At 49.5% G+C, this 19557-nt stretch overlaps 1 protein-coding gene across 14 annotated transcripts in view; it reads right to left on the bottom strand.

Moving 5' to 3' along the window:
- Nucleotides 1-19557, bottom strand: part of CHD3 (chromodomain helicase DNA binding protein 3) — a 2755261-nt gene that overhangs the window by 1079833 nt on the left and 1655871 nt on the right. The gene's annotated exons all lie outside the window — the stretch shown is intronic.

Genomic DNA, 19557 nt, shown 5'->3' with positions numbered 1-19557 from the left:
TCTGGAACGCCAGATCCATCTGCAACAAGACCGCAGCAGTTCTTGACATTTTCTTCCGTCTCAACCTTAATTTCCTATGTTTAACTGAAACTTGGATCCCCGCCCATAACACTTCTGTTCCCGCCTCCCTAGCCACTTCCTCGTCCTCCTTCTCTCATATCTCTCGCGCAAATGGCCGTGGCGGAGGCATTGGCCTCCTCTACCACCCAAAATACCTCTCATCCACCTCCTCACTATCTCTTCCTTCTTTCCCTACCTTTGAATTCCTTTACAAATCTTTCTCCTCTCCTTACTATATTTCCTTTCTAATCATCTATCGCCCCACTGGCCCTCTTTCGTCTTTCTATGAAGATCTTGACCACCTTCTCTCGCTTATCTCTCCCTCCCCCTCTCCTCTAACTGTGCTTGGCGATTTTAATCTTCACCTTCCTTCTCCCCCTCAACCCTCTCCCCTCTTCTCTATCCTCGACTCCTACCTCCTCTCCCCCCTACCTTCTTCGCCCACTCATTCCTCGGGCTCCACCCTAGACCTCATCTTCAATTCCTCTTACCCTTCCTCACCAGTCTCCACTCTTCCTGTCTATCTCTCCGACCATGCCTTACTCTCCTTCTCCCTTTCTCCCCTCCCTCACTCCTCCGCTACTAGCCCCTCTCCTCCAATCTTCTCACAGCGTGACCTCTGCAACTTTGATCCTTCCCCCTTTAATGACACTTGCTCTTCTTCTCTCCCCTCTCTCCAAGACTTCTCTTTACTGTCAGCAAACGATGCTCTATCCTCTCTTTCCTCTTCTATTTCCTCCTCCCTTGATCAACTTTACCCCCTTTTTCTCTTCCGCCCATCTCGGAAACCCTCTCAACCTTGGCTCACTCCTCAACTCCTCTCTACGAGGCGCCTTCTCCGACGTCTAGAGAGACTCTGGCTCAAAACCCCCTCGCTTTCCAACCAAACCTCCTACTTCTCTTACCACGCTCTCTATGACTCTTGTCTTGCATCGGCTAAACGCTCCTACTACTCAAACCTTCTCCACTCTCAAGCCTCCCACCCTTGCCGTATCTTCCAAACTCTCTCTCGACTCCTCTCCCCTCCCACTCCTGATCCAAAGTCCACCTCTACTCTTTCTCCCTCTGACTTCGCTAACTTCTTCTCCTCCAAGAGCCTTACCCTTCGGCAAAAAATCAACTGCTCCTTGGATCTTCCCTCCACACCTCCCTCCCCCCCTCCTCCATCATCTTGCATGTCCTTCTTCTCACCCATCTCCCCTTCTGAAGTCTTCACCCTCCTCTCCAAAGCACACCCCACATCCGCCCCAACGGACCCTCTCCCTTCTCTTCTTATCCCTAAGATCTATCCTCTTCTTATCCCCTACCTTACCTCCTTCTTCAACATCCGTCTTTCCTCAGCTACCTTTCCCTCTGCTTTCAAACATGCCACGATCATCCCTATTCTGAAGAAACCTTCTGCTGATCCCCTTCTCACTTCTAACTTCCGACCCATCTCTCTTCTACCATTCCTCTCCAAGCTTATTGAGCGTCTCGCCTACTCTCAGCTCTCATCCTTTGTTACCAATCTCTCTCTCCTACCCCCCTCCCAATCTGGCTTCCGTCCTAAACACTCCCCTGAAACTGCTCTCACCTATATCCTTAACTCCCTCCTCTCTGCTCGACATTCTAAGCAATCCTCAATCCTCATTCTTCTTGACCTCTCTGCTGCCTTTGACACTGTCGATCACCCCCTTCTTCTCCAGACGCTTTCTTCTTTTGGGTTCAAAGACCACATTCTCAACTGGTTATCCTCTTATCTCTCTTCCCGCTCTTTTTCTGTTTCCTGGGGCGGCCGGTCCTCTCCAACCCAACCTTTAGAATACGGCATACCTCAAGGTTCGGTACTTGGACCTTTCCTTTTCTCTCTCTACACCTCCCTCCTAGCCCCTGTTATCTCCTTGTTTGGCATCTCCCATCACTTCTATGCTGATGACACTCAACTCTTCCTTTCTTTCTCCTCTCTCTCATCTGACCTTCACCTAAAACTATCTTCTTGCCTTACTGCCATAAAACACTGGATGTCTTCCCGCTTTCTCTCCCTCAACACTGACAAGACTGAAGTCGTGTTCTTCCCTTCTAACTTTCTCCCCCCTCCCTCTCCTCCGCCTTTCATTCACTTTCCTCCCTCTAATTTTCCTATCTGTCTCCATGCTCGTAATTTAGGCATTCACTTTGACTCCACTCTCTCCTTCTCCCACCATATCTCTCTCATTTCTCGCACCTGTCGCTATCACCTCTTCAATATTCGCAAAATCCGTCACTCCCTCACCGTCCATGCTTCCAAACTCTTAATCTCCTCCCTTATCTTCTCCCGCCTCTTCTACTGCTCTTCCTTATTCTTTGGACTACCTACTTCTCATCTTGCCCCCCTCAAATCTATCTACCATTCTGGTGTTCGTACCCTCTGTCTCCTTACCCCCCGCAACTTCATCTCTGCCTCCCTCTCTTCCCTTGCCTGGCTTCCACTTCACACCCTACTTAAATTTCACTTTCTCTGCCTTGTCTTCAAATCTCTCCATGGTCTTGCTCCCCCTTATCTCTCCTCCCTCCTCTCTTTCTACTCTCCCTCTCGTTCCCTTCGGTCTGCTGACCATTTCCTTCTCACTGTTCCCCTGGCTCCTTGTGCTCCCTCCCGTTTCCGCTCTTTCCAAATCCTAGCCTCTCTGCACTGGAACTCCCTTCCTCTTGCAATCCGCTCGACCACCACCTTTTCTTCATTCCGCTCGTCCCTTAAATCTCTCCTTCTCCATTCTCCCCCTTGAAACCCCTTCCCTTTCCTGCCTCCCCTCCCTCCTTTTCCTTCCCCCCTTGATCATCTCCTTCCCCTCCCTTACCTCCCACCCTCACCTTCCCCCCTCCCTCCTCCTAATTCCCCTTCACCCCTGCCTCCCCCACCCCGCCCTATTCCACTAGTCTCCCTATTCCCGTCAGTTAATTGCTCTTCTTGCTGTATTGTTGATTGATTCATATTGTTATTTGCTTCTACCGTTACTGTTTATGTTTATGTATTAAGTTGTTCAACTGTACAGCGCTTTGGTGTAAAGCCCTTTATAAATCAATAAATACAAATACAAATACAAATCTATGGAAGAAACTTAAAGCATGGGGTATTCCTCCCCCATTACTGGCAATATTAGAGTATATCCACCAAGAGACCTGGATAAGAATAAGACTAAACTTAGGCCTCTATGAGTTCTGATTGGTTAGGTTAACACTCCCTCTAAGGCAGGGATGCATATTTGCACCATGTTTATTTAATCTTCTTATGGCAAATTTCCAGCGGGCAATGGAGGGAGTTGACCTGGTCTCACCTAAAATGGGAGGTGAGAAAATAAACTGGCTGGCATATGCAGAACATTTTGGCACTCATAGATCACACTCCGGTAGGGCTACAACGTCTGCTAACAAAAACAAGTGAAAATGCTAAAATTAATTGACTAGTAATCAACCAGAAGAAGTGCCAGGTGATTCAGCTATTTCACCCCAAGGTGACCACAGCAAAATATACCTGACAGGTGGATAACATCAAGATTATAACCCGAAAGGGAAATCATCTATTTAGGATTCCAGGGATTGGACAAAACATCATGTGAGGACACTGTTAATCGAATGCTGTATAAAAGTGGCCAAACGATCTACCAAATGAAGCAGTAAATACTGTAAGTTTACTATAAAGCCCCTGCTGATTTATTACGTGGAGAAAGTGGTACCTAAGATAACATATGGGGCGGAAGTCAACCTAATGACTCTAAACATTCCATGGGTAAAAATAGAGGGTTATATATGGAAAAATGTATTAAACCTATCACGGGGGACACCAATGTGGATTATTGGCAATATTCCAATGCCAACTTGGATTGTTGTCATTGGAATATTGGTTCCAATGGAAAATCCTGAGTCTAGCGACAAAAATCCTTTACCCTACTACAAATACACTCTTTGAAGATCTAACGAAAGAGGGACAAATAACTTAACATTTCTTACTGCTGTGATTAATAGAGCTGATGCCATTCTGGTTGAATGTAGTAAGGATTGAAGAGAGATGCATGAAAATCCAGATGCAATTAAAAAACGTTCAAAAGAGATGGACTGATGGGAGGACCACTAGGGGGCACGGAAGGCAATGGCTGCCTGAAGACCAGCTATTCTCACTGAGGAAGCAAATGAGATGAAAGAGAGCTAATCCCGGACCCGAAACGGAAAGCAGAAAGCAAGGCTAAAACTATAAAACATCACCGGAGGCAGCGGTGAGGAGGGCAGATCCCCCCAATGAAGAAATAACGGGCACACGAGCGAACTGCCCATCCCCCACTGATGCCTTCCCGAGAGCTGAACCCCGCTGAAGGCGGCAAACGGAGAGGGAAACGAAGAACGAAACTCACACCCAGAAGGCGTTGCAAACGCCAGAGCAGATGAAAACCGCTGTCAAACCCGCAAGGGACCACTGAATTAACCCGGAAAGAGCTGAGGCATAATCGACTTTACCCACGGCCAGAGCGGAAGAGGCAACCCCAAGGGCCCGGTCCAGCCGCCAAAGAACTGGAGCCGCGAAGGGAAGACCAGCATGGCAGTCATTCGAGGCGCTAACTCAGAGATCTCCCCCCAACTGCAGAACCCAGCTCAGGGGGAAAGAAGCGCGAAACCAGGCCGCCATCCTCGCCAGGGCAAAGGCAGTAATGAGCGTGCATAGACACCAAGAGATCAGACTGCCCCAGAGAAGGGGAGGCGGAGGGCGCCCGCCGCAGAAGCAGTAACGAGTGAAACCAATAAGGAGAGGATCGATCCTCTAGCAGAAAGCACCGGAGGGCCCAGCAAGCCCCCATGTAGCCCCATCCAGCCCCGGAGTAACGGCGCAGTCCGGGAGCCTATCCCAAGCCCTCCGTGACCCACCTTGGGAGACAAGTACACATGTGGCTGCCCCCCGGTGAACAACGCAAGGGCAGGGCTCGCCCGGTGACCTACCAGAGCCCAATGCGGAGGGAGCAGTATGACTGGAGCAGCAACGCCCCCGGTGTCGACCGGAGAGCCAGTCCATGTGGCCCGAGAGGAGAGACAATCCAAGAGAGCAGAGCGGAGACCGCAGAGATCCCGGCAACAACAGGTGAGAGGCCTCCCCACTCCCTCACACTACCATCAAGGCCCCAAAGTGAAGAGAAATGGCCCATAACCTAACAGGGCCCCCCCTTACAAATCAGCACCCCAACAATAGCCCTGAAAACACAAAGAGAGCTTAGAGCACCCCCACCCGTGAAACAACGGGTTCCCCGGTCCCGTAGGAGGCCCCAGACATAAAACGAACAGGGTAACACTACAGATCCGCTGGGGAAAACAGATGCACCCATACCCAACGATGGGGGATAATTGTGCAACGAGAGGGACCAGCCCACACCAGAACGAGCAAGGTCAACACACCGGCTAATCCATATAACATTAGCGGAATAGACCACAGAATCCCCCACAGAGGGTCCAACTACAAAGAAAAACCCCACCCAGCTCAGGAGTCAGAAGTACAAACATAATCCCAAAATAAAAGCAAAGGATCAACAGGGGAAGTCACCCAATAATCACAGGCTCCACCAAACAATAACTAACAAATGCAGACAGCGACACAGAGCCCTAGACAGCGCAAAACCACCTGCCCACCCGCATTCCAAGGGCTCTATCAAAAACAGGATCTACAGACATCACAAAATAATCCCCCATCAGGTATTCCTTCCATAACCCGGCAGATCCTGCGAACTAAAACCAGAGAAACAGGGTGCAAATAAAAGAAAAACCTGGAAAGCAAGCAACCTCCGGCAGAGATCCCCCATCACCCCAAAACTAACGTTGAATCCCCTAGGGGCAAGGGACACCCACACTAGACCCCCTCCGCAAAAGGCCTGGAGAGGCTCCAACAATACAGAAGGGAAGAGACAATAGAAGTGCAGACCTCGCCACAACCTTCCCCCGCCACCTCAATGAGCAACTAAAGACAATATCGCGGGATTGATGGCGCAAATAAAGGCCTTATGCTCAGACATACAATCCTCCATATCGGAACTAAGATGAAAGGTTGACAAGGTAGAGGAAAAAATAGAGAACCTTGAAAACAACCAAGTCAGCACGGACATGATGGAAATGAAACTCAATGCAAGAATGACAGACATAGAACTGAGAGGGGAAGAGATCACCTGCAAAATGGATGATATTGAAAATAGAGAAAGGAGATCAAATATCAGAATAATTGGACTTGAGGAGACGGATGGGGAGACACCAGCTCAGATTGACACTAAAATACAACACATAGTCAATCAATTATTTAAGGTAGAAGGAGGTAAAATGGTGCAAATAGAGCTGACAGAGGAAGAAGTGCATTTGGAGGGGGGCCACGCTCAGTAATTGCCAAATTCTTAGTCTATAAAGAATAATCAGAGGTCCTCCTCAGAGCCAAACAAATACAAGACATTGAATACAAAAGCTCAAAAATCAAAATATACCAAGACCTATCGAGCTTTACATTGAACCGCAGACAGGGATGCAAGCCACTGACAACCTGGCTTACAGAACGCAATGACATTTGAAGCCAAAGGAGAGGACTACAGAATCACTACACCTGAGGAAGCAAACCAAGTACTGAAACACCTAACAGAAACTATGGACACTAGAGGCCCTTTGGGCCCCCAAGGAACCCCTTCCCCAAGATCACACAAGATAGGAGCGCAACCTGAAAAGGCGTAAGAGAAGTAAGGTGGGAAGAAAGTATGTGAAGCTGGGATCCCTGCCGACTTCGCAGCCTCCATGACCAAGCTACATGACTCGATCCAGGAACTCAAGAGGCCATGCAAGGTACGAAGAGAAAGGGAAGGGACTACACAAAGACTTCCCCGGTGAAGGGCGAGCCCAAAACCTAGTGGCCCTCAGTTATTAGAGGGTGTCTCAAACTTAGAGACTCAGAACTACGGTACAAACCGTGGTCACAATTGTTTTATTTAGTTATGTTCACAGTTGAAAGGAGGGGGGAGGAGAGACAGACTGGGGCGAAACAAGATCGGAAACACGAGACAGGGCCAAGAGAAGGGAAAATGGAAGAATGGGGAAGAATACAAAATGAGAAAGAAATCCCAACGTAAATAATGGAAGGGAACACAAGATCACGACCAGGGACCTATACACTAAAAGTGGGTACATTCAATGTAAAGGGACTTAACTTCCCCACGAAAAGGTCACTAGTCATGAGGGAGTTTGAAAGAGCCTCTCTTGATATCCTATTCATCCAGGAAACAAGGCTTAAAGCGGGAGAGGAAATACCACGATTGTGAGGGAAAGGAGTGGGTCAAACATATTGGGCCTCAGCAGACCACAAAAGAGGAGGGGTCGGCATAATATTTCATAAAAGGATCAAACTGTTAAACGTGGAGATGCAGGCACTGAAGGCGGGCAGGCTCATACTGGTTCAGGGGGAATGCAAAGGAACCCAAATCACATTAGAAGGAGCTTACACACCCAACCATGGACAAGGGGCTTTCAATGAGGAGGCACTGACAACTATCATGAACAAATCAAGGGCCCCACAATAATAGGAGGGGACTTCAACACATGGGCAAACCCGCAAATAGATAGGCAAACCACACGGAAGGAACGCAAGGGACCCGCAAACACAATAGGAAATAGATTTAGGAAAAACTTAACTGACTGAGGCCTCCTAGACATATGGAGATCACAGAACCCAGAAAAGAAGGGATATACATTTAGGTCTAGCGTCCACAACACGTTCACAAGAATAGATTATTTACTCACTAATAAAGATCCCCACCCAAGAATAAGAGGAAGCACCATCAGACCAGTCGCCTGGTCCGATCACGAAATGGTGATTGCTACTCTAGACATGGAGAGATGGGGACATCGGGACACGAGATGGCACTGCAATGAACACCTATGGCGGGACAAACTATTTGATCAGGAACTAAGGACATCAATCAAGGAGTAATTCCAAATAAATGATAATGGAGAGGTGGCAGCCACTACACTCTGGGAAGCAGGGAAAGCTACTTGGAGGGGGCTTCTGATGGAAAAGGGTGCCAGGAAAAAAAAGGAATGGAGGCTTCAAGAGGAGAAGCTAAGCAAAGAAATATCCAGCCTGGAAGACAGACTTCACGCCCAAGGGACCTATCAAAAGGAACACCAGGACACACTTAAACAAGTAACACGATGCAAAAACTAAAATTCTTAAAGCACAATTCTATGAAAAAGGTGAGTAAGCAGATCAGATGTTAGTGACTAGACTCGGAGCTCAAAGGGCGGTGAGATGTGTTGACAAGATCAAGACACAAGTAGGGAACTATGCAACAACCCCAGAGGAAATAGCCAGCCAATTCACAAACTACTACAAAGAACTCTATACCGCAGAGTGCTCAGTGGAAGAGACAGAAATGCAAGATTACATCCCCAAGGCAAACCAGTACACCTTTCCTGGAAGCCCCTATATCCCCTGAAGAAACACTAGCTGCAATAATGAGGCTACCGGCGGGAGGGGCGCCAGGGGAAGACGGTTATAACATGAGCTTCTACAAAAAATTTCTACGACACTCTGGCCCCCCACATGGCCAAACTATCCAACCACATACAAGAAACAAGGCAGGCACCACCATCGTTCACGATAGCCTACAAGTAATTATCCCAAAAGTTGGAAAAGACCCAACATGCTGCAAGTCATACCGCCCGATATCACCACTGAACATGGATGCAAAGATATATACAAGAATTCTGGCCTCGCGCATGGACGTCCTCATGCCCCGCCTGATCCACCCCGATCAGGTGGGATTCATAAAAGGTAGACAACCTTTTTTTCCACGCCTTCATCCGGCCAGGAAGGTTGTCCCACTCCATCGAGAGACAGAAGCTGCAGGGTCTAAAGCTACGGCATTCCGATCTCGGAACATCTAAAGATGGCCGCCACCTTTTTCTCTTTGGAACGGCCTGCCTTTGCCTGGGGAGGCACTCTGGATGTTCCTTCAGCCTGATTGGCTGTTGCCCCCAGCAAATGCCGGGCCCGACATTCAAAGGCCTGCACTCTAAGGCCAACCCTGTCTTTTCCCTATCCTTTTTAAAAAAAATCCTAGATCCTTCAGTTTACTTACATGTTTCAGTTTATGTGGCCTGGGGAATCCCCCTATCAGGCATGCCCACACTGTTTCGTTATCTATGTTGTTCCCCTTCTCCTCAAGCATGTGGGCTACTTCTTTCCAGAACATCCCAATTGCGGGGCATGCCCAAAACATATGCGTCACCCCTTTGGGGTGTCATATATGCTCTGTGGGTTATGTATAGCTGTATTTGTTGTAGCCTTGCGTTCCTGGACACTTTTTTGTGGTATCATTGGGCCCGTTCCCATATCCCGTCACTCATGGGTGTCCCAGCTTCTTTTTCCCAGTCTGACCTCAGGAGTGCCACTTCCTTCCCCACCTTGGACATCAACAGCTCGTATATTCTGGATATCTCATGCCCACCTTCTGCTATATCATATATGGTTTCTACAGCTGCGTCAGGCTGTTCTCCTAGTATTACTTCCGACCATGTGTCTTTAATCCGTTGCACTATTCTGTTGTATGTTATGTATTGCCCTTCATGCAATCCTGTTTCTTCCTCCAACGCCCCGAATGCCTTGATCTCCTCTTCTTGCCATATATCCCCTAGTGTTGCTATTCCCACCGGTTCCCAGTATTTCCTAATCGCCTTTAATAGTTGCTCATCCCCTCTCGTTAGTGCGACCAGTGGTACCTGTGGGGAGCACGGGGCCAGGTTCTCCATGGCCTGACAAGCTCTGCGTCACATCTGCCAACCCAGTAACAGCATCTTTGAGCGCTCTTCCACTTCTGGCTTAGCCAGCCATATCATTTCTTTCAGGTAGTACGGGGCGCAAACTGTTCTCAATAACCTCTATTCTGAGGTCGAGTCTTCTGACAACCATTTGGCCACATATTGTAATTGACCGGCTATGTAATAGATCTCATAGTTCGGGAGTTTTATACCCCCTTTATCATGCGTATTCTGCAGCTTCCAGAGGGCTATTCTGCTCCTGGTCCCGTGCCACAGGAATTCCTTGCATGTGCTCGGTAATCTGATAAAAAATCGCTTTGGTATCAGGTATGGGATATTTCCGAAAAAATGCAGTAGTCTTGGCAACACGACCATCTTCAGCAGTGCCCCTCTCCCCATCATTGCTAGAGGAAGTTTGCACCATAATCTCATACTATTCTCAACGTTTTTTTACTGCTAACTCAGTATTATATCGATGTTCTGTCTCTACTGTATGATAAACATCTATTCCCAGATATTTGAAAGTCTGAGGCACCCATGGAATTTGCAGGCTTGGTAATTGATCTTGTGGGACCCCTACATATCTCCCCAGTGGAAATATACATGATTTACGGGGGTTCACTGGAATTTCCGGATAACGTTGCAAACCTCTCCATCATTTCAAGGATATATTGGATATTCTCTTCAGGGTATCTTATGTACAGAAGAATGTCATCTGCATATAGGGAGACCAGATGTGGCTCCCCTTTTATGCTGATCCCTATTCCTTCATATTGCTGTCTCAGATATTTTGCCTGGGGCTCCAATGTGTACAGCATCGGGGACCATGGGCACCCTTGCCTGGTACCCCTACCTAACTGCCACCTTTCCGAAATGATCACTCCCTTTTTCACCCTGGCCAGAGGCGCGCTATATAACAGTTTGACCCATTTGAGGTACCCCGGCCCCATTCCATAGCTGGTCAGGGTTGCCATCAACCAAGGCCATTTGACCGAGTCAAAGGCCTTAATTGCATCCAATGAAACAATTGCGATCTCGCCAGAGTCTTCTTCTGTGTGCTCTATGATTCGGTGGAGTCATCTAAGGTTATCCGATATGTTCCTGAGCGGCACATAGCCCGTTTGATCCAGGTGTATTAATTTGTTAATGACCCGTTTCATTCTATTTGCCAGCACCGCCGTAAGAATTTTGCTATCTTGGTTCAACATTGATAGTGGTCTGAACGATCCGCAGTCCGTACCCAACTTGTTATGTTTGGGGAGTGGGATTATGATCGCTTCTCTCAGTGATTCAGGTAGCCATCCACTCTCATATGACTCATTTAGCATTGCTAAAAACGGGGGGAGCACCTCTTTTCTATACATTTTGTAGAATTCACTGGGGATACCGTCAGCTCCTGGGGTCTTACTGGTGCGTAGCTGCGTCACCACCTCTTCCAGCTCTTCTAGAGTAATTTGGGCATCTAGGTCTTCTCGCTCTGCCGCACAGATCTGTGGTAGCCCTATATCCTCTAACGTGTCTTTTATGTCCTTACTATCGCTTCCTTCCGTCTCCTCATATAAGGTACGGTAATAGTTGAGGAATTCTCGGTTCACCCCTTCTTGCGTGTCTACCAGTTGCCCATCTTCCCCTTGTATTACTCTAATTGTGGGCTTGGGGGTATCTCTTTTGTATAGCCAGGCCAGCATCCTTCCTGGCTTGTCTCCACCCACGTGCTGCCTTTCTACATATTTCCTGTAATTTAGATTACATAATCTTTCCCAGTGATTTACACATTCCTGTGCAGTTTATTAATAGCTTCGGCATCTTCCTTCGTGCTACCCCCCCTCACCTGGGCTCTTTCTAGCTGAGTTTCGGCTTCCCGCAGTTCCCGCAATATGCCTCCTTGCAACCCCTTAGATTTGGCTATCGCTATTCCTCTCACCACCACCTTGAAAGCTTCCCATACTGTACCAGTAGACTCGACGCTCCCAGTGTTGGTCTCAAAATAGTTTACTATCTCTTCTCACAGCTCCTCCCTGAACATTGTGTCCTTCAGTGCTTCAGCTCTAAGTCACCAAGTTGGGATGCGGGTCCTCAAGGGTCGATAGTGCCAATGTAGGACCAACAGCGAATGGTCCGATAGGACCCTCGCCTTGTATTCTACCAGTATTGTCTCTGCTATCAACTCCTGCATAACAAATATGCAATCTAGCCTCGTATACAAGTTCTGTTGGGCTGAATAATGCGAGCATTGTCTGTCCTGTGGGTGGTGGGCCTTTCCATGCATCTTCTAGCCGAAGCTCTGTTAACAGGGTCTGCAGAGCTCTGGCAGCGGTGATCGCCTGTCATGTCTATCATCTGATCTGTCTACCAGCTGATTTAATGTACAGTTGAAGTCCCCTCCCCAGACCACTGTCCCCCCCCAGGCACAGGCATAATTTTTTATACAAGATCTTGAAGTATGTCACTGTGTCCTGGTTCGGGGCATATGTATTTACAATGCACATTTCCTTATTTTCCACCAGACTCCGAAGTACTACCATCCTCCCGTCTGCTTCTACTGCGGACTATAGTAACTGAAATGGGACCCGTGGTGATACCCATGTAATCACCCCTCTAGCACAGTTCGAATAAGTTGTCCCGACAAGGGTCCCGCTGCACTTTTTCCGGACCACCTCTAGTTTATTTTTTGTAAGGTGTGTCTCCTGTATTAGGGCTATGTCTATCTTCTGTCTTCTCAAATACATCATAACCTTATTCCTCTTGAGATAGCTATTCATGCCCCTGACGTTCCAGGACATTATCTTAAGGTCTTCCATATTCCAGCCGTTTCCCGCCCCCCTTGGGCATCTTCTCAATCCCTGTCTTACATGCTGGCACCCGCGTGTACAAGCTCGTTACCCAACTTAAACTACCTCTAATCATTAACCCCATAATGTCCCCAACTTCCCCCCCTCCCTCCACACATCTATGCCCCAACTTGGTCCCCAACTCACACATGTCCCTCCCCTCCCAACTGTTGCCCAGCTCCTTCAGTGGATCTCAGGCACTCCTGCATCTTGCCCTTTTCTTGGCTCTTGCCCGTACTCACGGCACAGCAGGAAGACATCGCCCTAATGGCGCTTCCACTACTCTACCTATTGGGGGGTAGGCCGTCTCCAACTCGCCTCCTGTACTAACGTCAAGCGCGGCGCACCTACCACTTCTATCCACTTTATTGCTGTCTATATTCCAGTCCAACAAGTCCAAATGCTAGGTGTGCTTATCTATTTAGGGTTCACATTTTCTCTGCACCCCATGTACCCTATCCAATACATCAGCTACAATTCACACCGCCCCCAACAGCATCATGCGTGGCACCATATCAATTATCCTGTTCGCCTCGCTCCTGGTCATCTCCATGTTCTGGGCATCCATGGGCATCCAGCCAATTTGATACATCTTCTAGGGTGTCAAAAAAGTGTGCTGTGCCTTTGTGTAGGATCTTGAGCTTCGCAGGGTACAGAAGCATATATTTGTATCCAGCTGTGCGCAATCTCCTCTTTACCGCCACAAAGCTATATCGCTGTCGCTGCACCCACATGGTGTAATCCCGGTATGCGGTGATAGTAGCAGATGCCCTTGGTATCGTTCCTCCCTTCCGGAAAAATTCCAGGATCTTTTCCCTGTCTCTATAATTCAGGATCTTTGCTATAATTGCACAGAGATGGGCCCCAGGCTGCGGCCTTCTCATCAGGGTCCTGTGCGCTCGTTCGATCGCGAACCCCTGGGAGAGCTTGCTCGCCCCTCTTTCCTGGATGATCATGTTTTGCACATATTCGGTAGGATCTTGACCTTCCTCCCCTTCTGGTAGGCCGACCACGCGTATATTGTTGCGTCTTGCTCGCCCTTCGGCTTCCTCTGCCCAGTTTTCCAAGTTGGACACTTGATGTGGACCTCTTTGGCGTTACTCGTGCTGGTGTCCGTATTGACCTTCACGGCGCTCTCTAGGCCGCTCGTTCTTTCTGCCAGCGCTCTTACAGCCTGTCTCAGCAGATTGACCTCTAATCCTACTGCATCGATTTTGGTTTCTAGTGCTGCTTTCAGGTCTGCCATCGCTATCCCCCACGAGGACTTTAGCTCCGTGATTGCTGCTAGGATCTTGTGGTCATCTCTCAGTGAAGCGACATCCACAGGTATAGTGACCATGTCTGGTGCCAGAGTGGTCGGGGGCTGTTGCGATTTGGCGAATATGTCCATTGTCGGCTGTTTTCCTTTGGTTTTGCCTCCTTTTTGAGCCATTGCGCCGGCAGAGGCCACACAGGATTATGTCTTTCAATGTTGTGTAGGGTCTTGTATCGGCCCTCAGTCTTTTCTTCCCAGTTGCAGCGCTCCCTCTGGCGCTACCTGTCGCGTGCTTCCTTCCCCTGGTGTGTTGGACCGCTACAGGGGGCGCTGGCGGCTCCTGCCCACTGCTCTTCCTTTATGTCCGTCAGCGTGGGTCTCGGCCTCACAGGGATCTAGCGGTGTCCTCCTATGCATCTGATTGTGCCCTTCCCTCATACGCAATGTTATGCGCTGGTTGGTGGTATCTCAGTTGGCCATTGCTTTCGGGGCCGGTTGCCGAGTGCTGGCACAGGGTGGTTCGGGTGTTAACCTTATTGGCCCGCTCTGTGCACCTCTTGTGACCTGCCATGTGATATTCGGCCATCCGCTGTGCAGTTCGGCGGTGCCTTTTTTCCTTCATGGGCGGTCTGCTTAGCGCATTGCCCAGTTGCGTCTGACTGCTAGCTTACCAGGGGGGAGGGCACTGTGTCTGTACTCCGCAACACTTTCAACAGGTAGGGTTACTCTTCTTCATAGCCCAGTAGTGTCCATTTGGCCACCCGGGTCGTGGTTGCACCCTTATTATGCCTATCTTGCTGTTACTGTGAGGGCTTATATGCCATCCCTGCTCCTGGAGTTTTCATTGTTTCGTTGCGACCTCCCACTGTGCCTTTCCTCATCAAGAGCACCAGCAAGGGGACTCTCTCATGCCCCACTGATGACTTGGGGGCTTCTCCAGTGTCCTGAGCTCCGCATGTGGCTGTGAGGGCCCCTCCTACCGCCTTTTCCGGCGGGGTGTTTCACGTTCTGCAGCCCATCCGTTTCTGCAATGCTGGAACGGTTTCGCCGCCTCCCACCTCTCCTTAGCACTACACAAGCTATGGGCGTGCGTGCAGGGCTTCCACAGTTGCTGCTCTGTGCTTTTTTCCACACTCCCAGGCTCACGGCTCACAGCGCAGGGTCCCCCTCCTCCCTGCGGCTATGTCCGTGCCCAGTTATCCACAAGCCACCGTGGCAATTGTGTGGATGCTCGCGTGCATGGGGATCTTACTCCCGGGCACGCGAGCAGCCCGTGTCACCTTCTCCGCCGCCTTTTCGCTGCCCGTCTCTCTCTGATTAATCCAACGTTGAGGGTGGGCATCCAACGCCCAAGGGCTGCATGCAGTCATGCACCGCGCTGGTCCGCTGTTTACATTCCTCTCCTGGGCACCGTTCCTTCAGCATACAGCGTTACGTTGTATCTATGTATCAGCTGGCGGTCACGTGCATTCGTGTTTCCATTAGCTTCAGGGGCTTATGTCTGCAATGTTGCAGCCGCGCACCGATACTTCGTTTCAAGTTGATTTCGCCGGGGTCTCTTATATAGCACGCCGTGCAGCGCCTCGCTAGCACTGTGCGACTGTTGCAAGATCAGTCCTTTGTTCTTTCTGAGGCGGCATTTTGTTTCTTAGTTCGCCAGGCGCACCTTAACTTCTACAGCCCGTCCTGCTGTATCCTCGCTCGGATTTCGCTAGCTTTTCTTTCTCAGCATGCCTGCTGCATTCATGAAGCTGCTATGTTTAAATAGCGGCTTCTTGTAGGTTCCAGGTGCCTACTTTTCTGCGGATCGATGAAGGATCAACAGGAGCTTGTATGGATCGCGTCCTACCACGTTGCCATGTAGCTACGCCCCCGTCTTTTCCCTATCCTTGTTACCAAAGTTGCATATAGCTGCCTGATGTTCGATCTAACTGCCTGCATGGTCTCTGAGGCATCCGCAATAATATATCATGTAAAACGTGTGCACATGTGGTCGCCGTCTTTTCTTTGATCTACCCACACTGCCTAGAGTTGCTTGCTTTCCTCCTTTCCCTGTGTGAGAACTTTCACTCTGCACCTCACACGCTCCTAAGCGAAACTTACTCACTTCCAGACTTACTTCTTCCAAGTGGTTCCTTTTCCTGATCCCTTCCGGAAAACACCTTCTTAACACTACCAAAGATCTGCACTTTGCTTACATGCGCTACAAGCAGCACTGTCTTAAAGTTTACACTGTTTACGTTGTTACTGCTACTCTCACACTATGCTCGGCTGTATTCTCTTTTATGCTGTGTCTGGTTGTGTAACATCCAATGCTTTCATTTTTCTGCTGCTGATAGATCTTGCTCCTTCAGCTAATCGTACCACAATGGGTCTACTGGCGAGCGTCACAACCTCTATTCTATTCTTTGTACCTTAGCCAACATCGTCCGCCAATAATATTGTCACACTTTCGTTGGTTTCATTATGTAGGATTGCAGGCCTTCTATATTCATATCTGCCTTACTTATCCACGGCATCTGTTGCGTTAATACTTGATCCTGGTGCTTCTCACTTACAGCCATCATCGTCATACTGTTGTCTTAACTGCATTAGCCTAGTCTCATATAATGACTAACATTCTGTTGTGCTGTAAGCTCATCAGGACAGGCAAACCATTCTTGTCTGATGATAAGTGCATGATTTTAGCTAGAGCACTTATACTCTCCAGGCTGGATTATTGCAACGCCCTATATATTGGCACCAAAAACAAAGTAATTATCCAGAGGATACAAATCCTCCAAAATAACGCCCTAAGAGCTCCACTTGGCGTGGCAAGAAGATCTCACATATCGGACATCAGGCGCCATAACAACTGGCTTTCTACCCACAACAAAATCTTATTAAAAACAGCATCCCTCACTTACAAAGCACTCAACAATGGTGCCCCTAGTTACCTTAATGAGAGATTCCATAGGAGAACATCTACCAGGCCTACAAGACTAGCCCATTCAAACTGCCTCACCATCCCAAGATTTAAGCTATCCAAAATCGGGGGTTGTAGTTTCCCCGTCAAAGTGGCCCAACTCTGGAACTCTTTGCCACACCGCATCAGAGAAGACCAACCTTACCAGAATTTCAGACTTAACTACATTAATTGGCTTAAATCCACAGATCAGTAAGACTCACACATAGACCTGCCCTCCACTTCTGCTCACCACCTGCCCCCCTTCACCCACTATATTAATTCTTACTTTAACCCTTTAAGTGCCAAGGGCGAGGTATCTCGTCCTTGACAGTGCACACGCAGTGCCAAGGACGAGATAGCTCGTCCTTTTCGGCACCTTGTTTTGAGCGATCCCTGCAATGCAGGGATCGCTCAAAACTGTAATCCAACCCCCCGGGCTATGTGAGGGGGAGGTCCCCCCCCTCACTGCCAGGGGGCTGGATTACCTTCAGTTTCACGTCGGCGTGCGTAACGCACGTCGGCGTGAAACTGAAAGTAAATTCCCCGCAGCAGCCATTTTGGGCTGCTGCAGGGACGAGAGAAGGTAAGAGACTGTCTTTGTCCGCCTCGATCTCCGGCTGTATTTCAAGCCGGAGATCGAGGCGGGTATCGTTGGAAAGGGGAGATTCTCCCCTTTACAACGATACCCATTGTGTGGCATTGATGCCCGCGGATCGGGCGCAGGGCGCGCGATCCGCGGGCAGCAATGCCACCGGATCAATACAGATCCGTTTGTGATGCAGGGGGAGGGGGGGCTGCTTACTAGGTAAGCGGCCCCCCTCCCCCGTGGCCCCAAGGCATGGGGCCACAGCGGCAGAGACCCCTGGGGGCAGATGATCACTGCCCCCAGGGGTGAAAAGGGGGGAAACAAAATCGAGAGAAGGGGGAGGTGGGGGCAAGGGGAGGTGGGGGTGAGGCATTGCTGGTCACGGATCGGCGCAGAGCGCTCAATCCGTGACCAGCAACCCACTAGACCACCATGGATTCGTTTGTGGGGTGGGGGAGGGGGATGCCCATGGTAAGCAGCCCTCTCCCCCCTCCCGTACCCCCAAAGCATGGGGGCACATGCATGTGAACCCTGGGGCAGATGGCTGACCATCTGCCCCAGGGGAATAGAAAAAAAGAAAATTGAAATGATGGGGAAAGGGGGTGGGGAAAGGGGTGGGGGTGGGGGGCCACTAGCCACCATGGATTTTTTACTGAATGAAAGGGGGGGATGCCCCCCCCAACCGAAGTAGAAAGGGGGCACCCCTTGTAACCCTCCCTGGGGGCAGATATCTGTTCCTAGGAAGGGGCATCTGACCCCAGGGAGGGATGCATGAGGTGGGCCCCTCCTATCTGTCCCCAGGGAGGGTTGCATGAGGTGGGGCCCTCCATTTAGAGTGGGAGGGGTTGAGGGCAACCCCCGTTGTAGTACATCATTCGCTGCCAATTTAGGGTGGCCCTCAGCTCCCCTAAAAAGCAGCCTGTGAATTTGTATTCTTTTTTTTGTTTACCCAACTTCGCTTGGTGCAGATGGCCACATTACTGTGGCAATCTGCCCCCAGGGTGCCCAAACCCTACTGCCCCATCTATTGGGGTGCCTGCCCCACCTTTTGTGGTGGCTTTCCCCCCCCACCCCAAATGGCTGGGTGGGACACCTCATGCTGCCCTCCCTGAGCCTCCTAGGAAGGGCTGCATGATGTGCCCCCCCTCCGTTCGGTGTGGGTGAGGAGAGGGCCACCACAAATGGTGGGACAGGCCCCCCAATAGATGGGGCAGTAGGGTTTGGGCACCCTGGGGGCAGATTGCCACACTAATGTGGCCATCTGCACCAAGCGAAGTTGGGTAAACAAAAAAAATAATACAAATTCACAGGCTGCTTTTTAGGGGGGGCTGAGGGGCACCCTAAATTGGCAGCGAATTATGTACTGCAACGGGGGGTGGCCCTCAACCCCCCCACCCCAAATTGAGGGCCCCACCTCAAGCATTATTACGTGGAGAAAGTGGTACCTAAGATAACATATGGGGCAGAAGTCAACCTAATGACTCTAAACATTCCATGGGTAAAAATAGAGGGTTATATATGGAAAAATGTATTAAACCTATCACGGGGGACACCAATGCCATCACTCTGATATGAACTTGGATTGTTGTCATTGGAATATTGGTTCCAATGGAAAATCCTGAGTCTAGCGACAAAAATCCTTTACCCTACTACAAATACACTCTTTGAAGATCTAACGAAAGAGGGACAAATAACTTAACATTTCTTAATGCTATGATTAATAGAGCTGATGCCATTCTGGTTGAATGTAGTAAGGATTGAAGAGAGATGCATGAAAATCCAGATGCAATTAAAAAACGTTTAAAAGAGATGGACTGATGGGAGGACCACTAGGGGGCACGGAAGGCAATGGCTGCCTGAAGACCAGCTCCTCTCACTGAGGAAGCAAATGAGATGAAAGAGAGCTAATCCCGGACCCGAAACGGAAAGCAGAAAGCAAGGCTAAAACTATAAAACATCACCAGAGGCAGCGGTGAGGAGGGCAGATCCCCCCAATGAAGAAATAACGGGCACACGAGCGAACTGCCCATCCCCCACTGATGCCTTCCCGAGAGCTGAACCCCGCTGAAGGCGGCAAACGGAGAGGGAAACGAAGAAC

The sequence above is a fragment of the Ambystoma mexicanum genome, chromosome 1p (genome assembly GCF_040938575.1).
Source record: "Ambystoma mexicanum isolate Mex_15411 chromosome 1p, UKY_AmexF1_1, whole genome shotgun sequence".
Classification (NCBI taxonomy): domain Eukaryota; kingdom Metazoa; phylum Chordata; class Amphibia; order Caudata; family Ambystomatidae; genus Ambystoma; species Ambystoma mexicanum.
Note: the sequence above shows the minus strand (reverse complement) of the source record. Positions and strands in the feature narration are given on the sequence as shown.